The sequence below is a fragment of the Parus major genome, chromosome 2 (assembly GCF_001522545.3).
Source record: "Parus major isolate Abel chromosome 2, Parus_major1.1, whole genome shotgun sequence".
NCBI lineage: Eukaryota > Metazoa > Chordata > Aves > Passeriformes > Paridae > Parus > Parus major.
The window spans coordinates 33,277,504-33,286,806 of NC_031769.1; the positions used below are offsets into that span (position 1 = coordinate 33,277,504).

Here is a 9,303-nt window from a genome sequence, read left to right on the forward strand (position 1 = left end):
GGGGGAAAAATAAAAGAAAGAGGAAAGAAAGAAATTACTAGTGATTTATCTCTGAGAAGGAATTAAGGCACGAAGGAGGAAGAAAATCAACTCAAATGAAATATGCTTCAGCTAGTCACCTATAGAAATGTGCTGGGACTTTCTTTTCCGTGGATAGACTTCTTCCCAAGGGCTGGGGCTTCTGCGGATAACAACAAACCTTATGCACAAACCTATGAGACAGAGAAGGAAAATCTGAAATACTTGAAAGAAACACTGTCTTGATAACGAAATGGCTTGTGCGCATGAAGAAAGCAAAGATGCAATCCCTCAGTGTTCAGAAAATAAAAACAACAGGCAAACAGCAAAAAAAACCCAAAAACCCCAAAAGGTTTCCGGTATGCAACTCGGCAGTATTATCCAGTTGTCTCTATGGAAAATAACAATGCTTTACCATAAAGAAAACCTGTCATTCTGTACATTACTTTCGTGGTTTAATTGCATTCTTTACCCTCCCTTGTCTTGTCCTTCGTTGTGAGCAGAAATCCAGCATTTTATTTCCTCTTTCATTCCAACTTTTATTTTTAAGAGGCAGACTGGAACTGGCAGGGGAAAACTACGAGCTCCTGCCTCTTTATGGGTCAGAGCTATTTGTCCTTTAAATAACAGTGTCCTATTATCAGTCGCTGAAATGTGCACACACTGACGAAATTAGCAAGTGATGTATATGTAAAGAGCGTTTTTGAATATCGAATGTACAATGCTCTGTGAGCAAAGACCCCGTGCCAAACGCTAACAAGCCGCCAAGGGAAGAGATTAGAGGTGACAGGGAGCACAACTCCTTCAGACAATCACCAGTCTGTAAATTGGAGCAAAGGCGATTTCCCTTCCTTTGTACTTCAGCCTTCAGTTCTCTCATTGCCTTTCCCTTGCTGTGTCTTATTTTTATTATTTTTTAATTTTATTTTTAAGTAATTATTTTATTTGTTGGGCTTGGTGTTCCTTTCTCCATCCCTAATCTTTTCATTTGTGTGTGTCCTTCACACCGATCACCCTTCCTTCTTGAAGAGTATTTCTTTCACAAACTCACCCACCCGTCTCCTATCCAGAAGGTATTTCGGAAGAAGGTAGCATCATTGTTTTTGCTTGGATTTCTGTAACCTTAAATTTAAAAACCACGGGCACGGAGCTGGGTAGTGGTTTCTTCCAAAACCGACATTATTTATTTCATTCTATTTTAAAATAGCCTCAAAAATACACCGCCATAATTTGCTACCATGTCGGGATAAAACTTAATAGCACCAAAAATAACACCAGATAATAACGACACGTTTTAACCACCTCTCACCCATATTTTTATCGTGCTTATTAAGAAAAAAAAAAAAAAAAAAAAAAAAAAAAAAGCTTCAGGTGTTGCTTAAGACGAATTTCACCGTGCAGTTTCTAACAGTTACAGTTCAACAAGCAGGAAAATAAATGCTGGGCAGAACAAAGACGTGTTGACACCTCTGTATCTACTTAGTACTAAATTGCTCAGAAGCCTCTGGTTTATTGCCACACCGGAGACTTTTTGTCTTTAGCAGAGGGAGTGCATTGCAGTGTTTCCCTATAGCGGATGGAGAGCAGGGAAGAGACATGGGTGTGCCAGGATATATTTTTTCCAATAAAAAGTATTGATTATTACAGCTTTTAAAAACCTGATCTAAAGCCACAATCTTTAAACCATTAAAGATTATAATCAGATTATTCCACCCTTTATAAATGAAATTTTCTCATGGACGTGGAAAGCAACGGACCTTTTGGGACACTCACAAATAGATTCTCCCTCCCCGTCCCCCCACTCCCCCGGAAATCACAATTGTAAACAACGTCCAAAGGCAGAGCCGAACAACATCCGAGCTTTGCGAGTCTTTTCCCCTCTTTTATTTTGTTTTTTATCAGACAGAAGAACAAGTCCGGTAAAATAGGTGCAGCAGAGACAGAGCTTGATACCATTCCCGCAGGGACCCCGGGAGCAGAGAGCGCTGAAGAGGTCGGGGTAGCGGGGTAGCGCGGCAGATGAGCACTATTCACCAAAAACGGGGTCTTCTACATAGCCCAAGACCCCTCGTTCCTCGGCCAGGCTCGGGCACCTGCTGATCCGGGAACTCAGGCCAAGGTCCGGCCGAGGCTGCTGCTGCAATCGCGGCACCAGTTTGGTCTTGCAAAAGAACTAGCTCAGAAAATGCCATCGGCTGGCGCACAGGGCAATATATATACATGTATAATCAAACACGTATATTTTATATACTTAGGTGCGTGTGAGAGAAAAAGAACATTTAAGCCTCTGATTACCACTTCCACCCGTGACGGGGACATCCTCCCCGTTAGCAATCGGGGAGCAGGGAGGCAGGGGTAGGGACAGGCAGCCGGCACGCTCCCCGCTCTCCCCCGGCTCCAGAGCCGCCCTCCCGACCGCCCGCTCTCGGAGGATGCTGCGGCAAAGGGTGGCTGTGAATTTCTCCGCGGCTCGGTCACAGGGCAGAGATTGCCTGCGACAGGTAAATAGGCTGCGGGTCGCGGTAATGCCAAGAGTATTTTCAGTTAATAGGGGAGGGAAAATGAGGTGTCTGGAGCGATATTGGAAAGTACAAGATCGATGATCCGTCCTCGTGTCCAATCAGCAGCCTTTAATTGACTGTATTTTCTAGGTAATTGAGCCGCTGTGCTCCTAAATTGAAGTGGAAGATATAACAATACATCTCAGTGGGAGGAATTACTCATTACTTCATAATGAAATTTTCCATTTGCTGCGTGGGGCCGATGCCATTAACGCCTTCGCCGCCAGTGCTGGTGTCCGCGGCCCCACGTGGGGCGTTGGCTCCGGACACGCGTGGGACATTGACGGCGGGGAGGGCGCACACAGGGCACCCAGCCGGCAGCAGGTCCTGCCTTTGGCCCCGAGCCACTGCCACCAGACGTGGCGGGGGTTCCGTGGCCTCACCCCGGTCGGGGATGAGACCCTTCGAGGAATTGGGGTGAGGCCCCGGGGGAGCTGGCGATGGGCACCTGGCCCCTTGTCACCAGGAGTGGAGTTGTCTTCGGGGCACCCCATGTGCTACATCGGGTTTGCTCCCTGGCCATCCAAATTCAGCTCCTAAAGTCCGTCCCTCCCACCCCCTCCTTGTTAGCGTTTGATTGATTGCCTTATTAAAGCGTGTTCTTGTAAGTGTGACCGAGCTGATTGCACTGCATATGTTTGGGATAATGCTCATTTTAAACAACTGAATAATAATACTACTAATAAAAAAAGGACCAGAAGAGGAAGAAGATGAGCTCTAGAGAACGGGTTAAGCCTAAACGATCCCGGGGAGCAGCGCTGTAACTCGCGCATTAAATTGCTCCTTTACTATCAAATCACTCAGCCCATCTTTGTTGTTTTATCTGTCACCTCCTGTACCATTAAGCGAAATAGCAACGAGATTGACGCTTACTTTCCCGTCTCAGACTATATGTTTTTATTAAGGTTGTATGATTAATCTGGATCGGATCTGCTTTCCCAGCACTACGCTTTACTTCAGCGCCTAAATCATTGGCAAACCATCTCTCCATACTCCACGTTTTCTGCTGGGTTGTTCGGTCATTTGCCGGCACCTGCAGAACAGCATGCGGCTCGTTTAGCTTTTTGGCTTGTCTATCTGAAAGATCCTTTTGTTTTCTATTATTCTCCTGCTCGCCTGGCTACTTTATTTTACTACCGAGTTTAGCCCCTGAAAACACCCTCCACCATATGTCACCCCAAGGCTCGCTGTCCGGCCTCTTACAATAGTGTCACCCTGGGGTAAAGCCCACGTCAGGACGAGCTGAAGTCTCTTTAACACGAACGGCTTCATTTAGGCGCATCAGGTTCCCTGGGTGGATGTAAAGGGGAAGAGAAACCAGTCCCATGTGCTTTTTGCTTCATCCTTCTACCCGGAGCCCTTTCTATGTTGCCTGTTTCATTCAGATCTTATCGCTTCTCCTTTTGCAAGGCGGGAGCGTCCCATCCTGACCCTGGAGAGCTGGTACTGTGGAAGGGATGAGGTTACGGTAGGTTAGAGAAGATCCCCGCCGGGACTGGTCCCTGTTTTAGGACGCTTTTCTTCTCTCTCTCTGAGGTAGGAGGAAGAAGAGACGGCTAGTTCAAGATCTTCTACCAAGAAAACAAATAGGTCACAACCTCTGGCCTCCGATTCACTGTTTGCTCCCCCCGCCCCACCCGCTTTATTTTATTTATCAGTTAAAATGAATGTATCTACGACCAAGAATGTAGTGCAGAATTACACTAATATATACAAACCTCATTTTAAATAATCGCCATCGGTGTATTGCATGCACATATACGCACAAAGCAAACACATGAAGTGATTTTCCCTGCTGCCCTCTCTGCAAAGAAGTGCCTGGGACTTCAGAGACAGAAATTGCCACTTAAGAACATCACATGAAAGTATTAAGTAATTATTTAAAACAAGGCTGTTTAGAAAAATATTTGTGTTTATTGCAGCTGCTCGATTGGCCTCGTTAAATCTGGGGAGCATTTAAATTGTGTTACAGTCTCATTTAAATCCAGTTTCGTTCCAGCAGGCTGCAAAGCCTGAATAGAACCAATCACTCCATAATGATGATGAATGAGAAATTAATTCAGATACAAGCAAGACAATTTAGGCCTTCATCTGTTTAAATAGCCTTCCAAGATTATTCGCAATTGCAGGTCACAGATTTAATCAATTGTCCAATCTTGTGAAAGTCATATCCTTGCATCTTCATCGAGATTATTTATAGCGCAGTGAAGCCCAGTGAAAGGTATACGCTCTTAACAGGAACAATTACTTAAGGAGAAGCGTTTGCAAAATGAAAAACAAATGCCTCCGTGGGCAGTAAATGATCAAACACTTCCTTGCTCTCCCGGCACATCCTCCCCGGCCTGAGGAAAGGAACGGAGTTGCAGGTGGGGAATAAAGGGGACCATCACCAAACTCCATCCCTGCCGTATCGGCTCTTATGCTATTCAGGGCAATCACCCGCGCTCCTTCGTGGGCCACCCAGTCTCTGCTTTGCTGCTGAGGGCGATGGCCGCAGAGAGGACGCGTTAAAAATCAGCTTTTAACCACGCAAGAATAGGCAAACTGCGCCGCTGCTCAGCCCGGGGATGCCAAGCCCTCCTGCGGGGAGACCTGTCATTTTTCTGCTCTGACTGGCTCCCATTCGAGATGTATAAATATATATGTACCAGCAGCTCTATTTTGGGCCAAGCCCTGCACACAGCCGGCCTCCCCCCCGGCGCGGTGCTCGCCCGGCTCGGGATGAAGCCGCCAGAGAATCACTGCAGCTCTCCTGGCTGCTTCTTTCCGGCTTGGACCAGCCTTACCTGGGAAACCCGAGGTCCCGAATAAATCAGGGTTAATAAAGCCTCTACAGAAGTTGAAATAAACCACTTTCGTAACGGGGAGAATTGTTTAATTTCTCGAAAAAGAGATGGAAAGCAGGGAAGAGACCAGACTTGTTTGTCGGGGTTCCGGTGTATAACTGTCTCCTCCCGCTTCTCATCCTTTCTCCAAACACCTCCCATCTATCTGGAGCCCTCATTCCCCCTGGCACTGAAGCCCTGTCTGGGGCTGCCAGCTCCTGCCCAGACTCGAGGGGTGATCCCGGGCTCGGAGAAACACCTGCTGCCCCAAAGAGGCTTACCCCGGTGCACAGGGAACACAGAGTCCTCCGGCCCCGTCTCACTCCTGGGGACGAGGGGCTCACCGGAGAACCCCTGGGAGCCACCACAGTCTGACCACAGAGAGGGGTGGGTTTCCTGGGTGGGAGCGTGCCAGGGTCAGCACAGGTGGCTCAACACGAGGTGAGACATCCTCACAGTGAACCGGGACCCCCTCACCAGTGTAGCTTTTCCGCATGGAAAGGGGCACACTCATCCTCGGGCACTGCTGGGGTGGGGAAACGCGAGGTTTTCAGGCAGCAGAGCGGGCCAGAGGAGTCGTGCGGGTGCGCAGCCCGACACGGGAACCTGGAGCAGTGCCTAAAACAAAAGCCTGCCTACAGGACCCCCAGAGCTCCAAGGAGCCGCTCTCAGCGACAGACTTTGATGTATCGCTGTCCAATTAGTGCCTTTAATTGGTGTCCTCTGGGACAGGCAACCCGGGAGCTGAGGCGGCGAGAGCTCTCTCGGCAAGTGCTGTCCGCCCGCTCTCAAGGTAACAGATAAAGAATGCGGCCGGGCGGTGTGTATCCTGCATCCCTCTCCCTCCGAGCGGGAGCGGGGAAAGGACGAAGCAAACCCGAGGCCAGCTGCTTGCAAACCACCCCCCGAAGTCCCGTGCCCACGGACAGGGAGGGACGTGGGGTGTAGCCGCTCCCACATTTATCCCGGCCCCGGCGATCGGCGCCCCCCGCCCCGCCGGCTGCCGAGGCGGGTCACCAGCGTGGAAACGACGCTGCTTAACACATACCGCACGTTCCTTCCAATTTGGCTAATGAAGGTCTCCTGTTAAGCGTAATTTTAGAGGTTAAATGAGGCTGACTGCAGATTTAAAGACGCTTGATAAAACGTCTTATTTGAATGACACCAATTGTATATATAGATGCCATTACAGCGGTCTAGATTTACCTTTGGGGAGGAGGAGGAGGAAACAAAGCAAACAGGGAGGGAGGAAAACGCTTCGCCAATTTATTCTAAACCAAAAACGCTTGGTCGAAAGAGCAATTGATCGTTTCATTCATCAAATGAATAAAATACATTTCTGAGATCAGAAGGTGCTCGAAGAGAGAGAGACCGAGAGAGAGAGACAGGGGGGAAAGTTCGTAGTTGACAAGAACCGTCAAAACGAACAAGAAGTCATTGGAAGCTCACCTCGAAGTAATTCTGATTTTCTTCTATTTTATTCTCCTTTCCCCTTGTTTTTTTTTTATTTTCATTTTCTTCTTTTTTCTTCGGGTAGTTATAAAACGTTTTAAGAAAAAAAAAATCACCTGAAGCCAGAGGAAGATGAGATTTTTTGATTAATAAGGAAATCAATTTGGCAGAACGGAAAGGATGCTGACTTCTCAAACTCGCTGTTAGCAGCCGTGTCTCTGGGGAAGGCAAGCAGTTCGAGGCTGTTTCGGGAGCCATCAATCCCTAGTACCCGGGTACACCTCAAAACTAAGCCACCAGAATTTTTACAAGAAAGCATCTCTGACTGATATTTGTAAGCTGAACGATTTTACTTGCTCTTCTGCAGCTGTGTTTTCAGTGTTAAAATATTGTCATTTCACCACGTTCTTCCCGAGCAGAAATACAGGGTAACATTAGAGGTGTCTTATGTGCATTCCCCAGAAGCTGTGTGTATGTGGGTCATTTACTGCCACCAAAAATTACAGCCTGAAAATCCCACTTCTCCACTCCTAACAGAGACCTTAATTTGCACCGGGATGGGTACTCTCCATTTCTTATTCAAGGGAAAAGACCCTAAAAGTCTGGTAAGCCAGTTTTCTCAATAGCTTGATTTCACCTTGCTAAATTTGTATTAAATAAACATTTTACTCTCTTTGTATTGCTTGCCTGGTACCAAATTCTGAGAGTCCTAACTTGTTCCAAAATGCATGTTTGCCTACATAGGTGAAGTTTGCTTACTGCTATTGCAGTACAGGATCGAAGATGAGTTTCAGAACAAATAAAGCAACTACTATTACTAAATCCACACCATTAATATGAATCACTCCTGGGAATTATCCTACAATTATTCTAACGTTTACTCAAGCCTGTGTAGTTCAGGGAGGGAAGTTTTCTCTAATGTGGAGACACTGAGTCATGGGTTCAAAATTCACTTTCCATGAATCACCTGAAGTAAAATTTAATCCAAACTCAAAAGGTCTGATTTACTATATAGTAATTATGTAGTAGCACAGTCTTGCCTCCTCTGACAACTAGAAATGAAGCAGAAAATAATGCAGGGAAGAGAAAGAGAAAAAATAAAGGGAGGAAGGGGAAGCTCCTAACTTTGCCAATGTTTATGTTCCCCTTTCAGCCAACCGAAATGCGGAGTGGGATCTATTCTGGAGGCAGGAGGGCACTCAGCCTGTTGACCGGTGCTGGTTTGGCTCTGAATGACGTTCTAAACCTGCTCCTGTTTTAGCAGAGATGTGGATTTAGGCAAGTGGACAAATTTGGATGTCTGAGCCATTCTCAGCCCCAAGCAGTGCATTACTGCCCATTAACTCCGGCTCTTGAAGTGCAAGAAAATAGAGGCTACATGACTTTACACCCCCCTCCCTCTGCTTTGGCAGTCACAGCTTCCCACCTGAAAGCCTGCTTGTAATTTGTGTCACAAAGGCAGGTTTTTACAAAAGAGCTAAACTGAAGCATTGAGCAACTGAATTGTGTGTTGGTGGTAAGGACACAGCTATTCCTGCATCTATTTAGTCCCCATTTAATCTAATATAATCTAACTTCAGATCATGACACCAGGTCCTCCAAGAAAAAAAAAGCGGTAGCGTCACTAATTATGATTCTTTTCTTTTGCTGTCATTAGGTCAATTGCTATCCATGTGTCTGACCTATCTACTGATATTTTGTATTATATCCCAGTTGCCACTTGTATCTCAAGGGCTGTGTGCAAGCATTTGTAAAATAATAGCGCAAGATGGGATAAAGGACATCATGACCTCCATTTTCTGATACTGCTCCACAGAAAAAAAGAAAGCTGTGTTCACTAGTGGGAGTTTGCTGTGGTTTCTCCAGATCCAGGTGCAGGAATCAGAGAACACTCTCTGTGTTAGCTCCCAGTGCTGATTTCCCTGGCATTGTCCCAGAGAGTATTCCCCAAATCAACATTCCCCAGCAAAACCCAAATTGCACTTAACAGTAATGATCAGCCATATTTAACTAACATCGTAACTAACTTTTAATGTGTTCAGATTCCTAAGCAATTTCTACAGCCAAGCCAAATTTTGGTGTTTATTTTGTCTTTAGTGACAGCTTCACTCTTTAGCCAAAAGGAAGATATTCCAAGGTCTGACTTTGAAGTTTCTCAAAGCCCTGCTACGCAATTAGAGTGACATTTCTACACTGGAATGCATGGCTTCATGGTGCTATGGCAACAACATATCATCGGTGTGTAACTCCACCAAGGGCAAAATCATCTACCCTGATAGCCCCAATCACTTTTTTATGCAGAAGCATAATTCTCACAACAGCCTTTCCTTGAGAAAGTGGCTGTAAATTAGAGCATCTGTGTGCATGTAATTTCAGTTTGTCATCGTTCCTTTCAGCAAGGGATGGTAGCTGATGTCTCCTGTAATCTGGCACACCAGTAGAAATCA

At 46.3% G+C, this 9,303-nt stretch overlaps 1 long non-coding RNA gene across 1 annotated transcript; it reads left to right on the plus strand.

Moving 5' to 3' along the window:
- Window positions 1-6,725: 6,725 nt before the first annotated feature.
- On the plus strand, window positions 6,726-8,966 carry LOC117245431. The gene is made up of 3 exons (XR_004500127.1): window positions 6,726-6,859; window positions 7,394-7,461; window positions 8,010-8,966. It is a non-coding gene; the product is annotated as an uncharacterized LOC117245431 (long non-coding RNA).
- The last annotated feature ends 337 nt before the right edge of the window (window positions 8,967-9,303 follow it).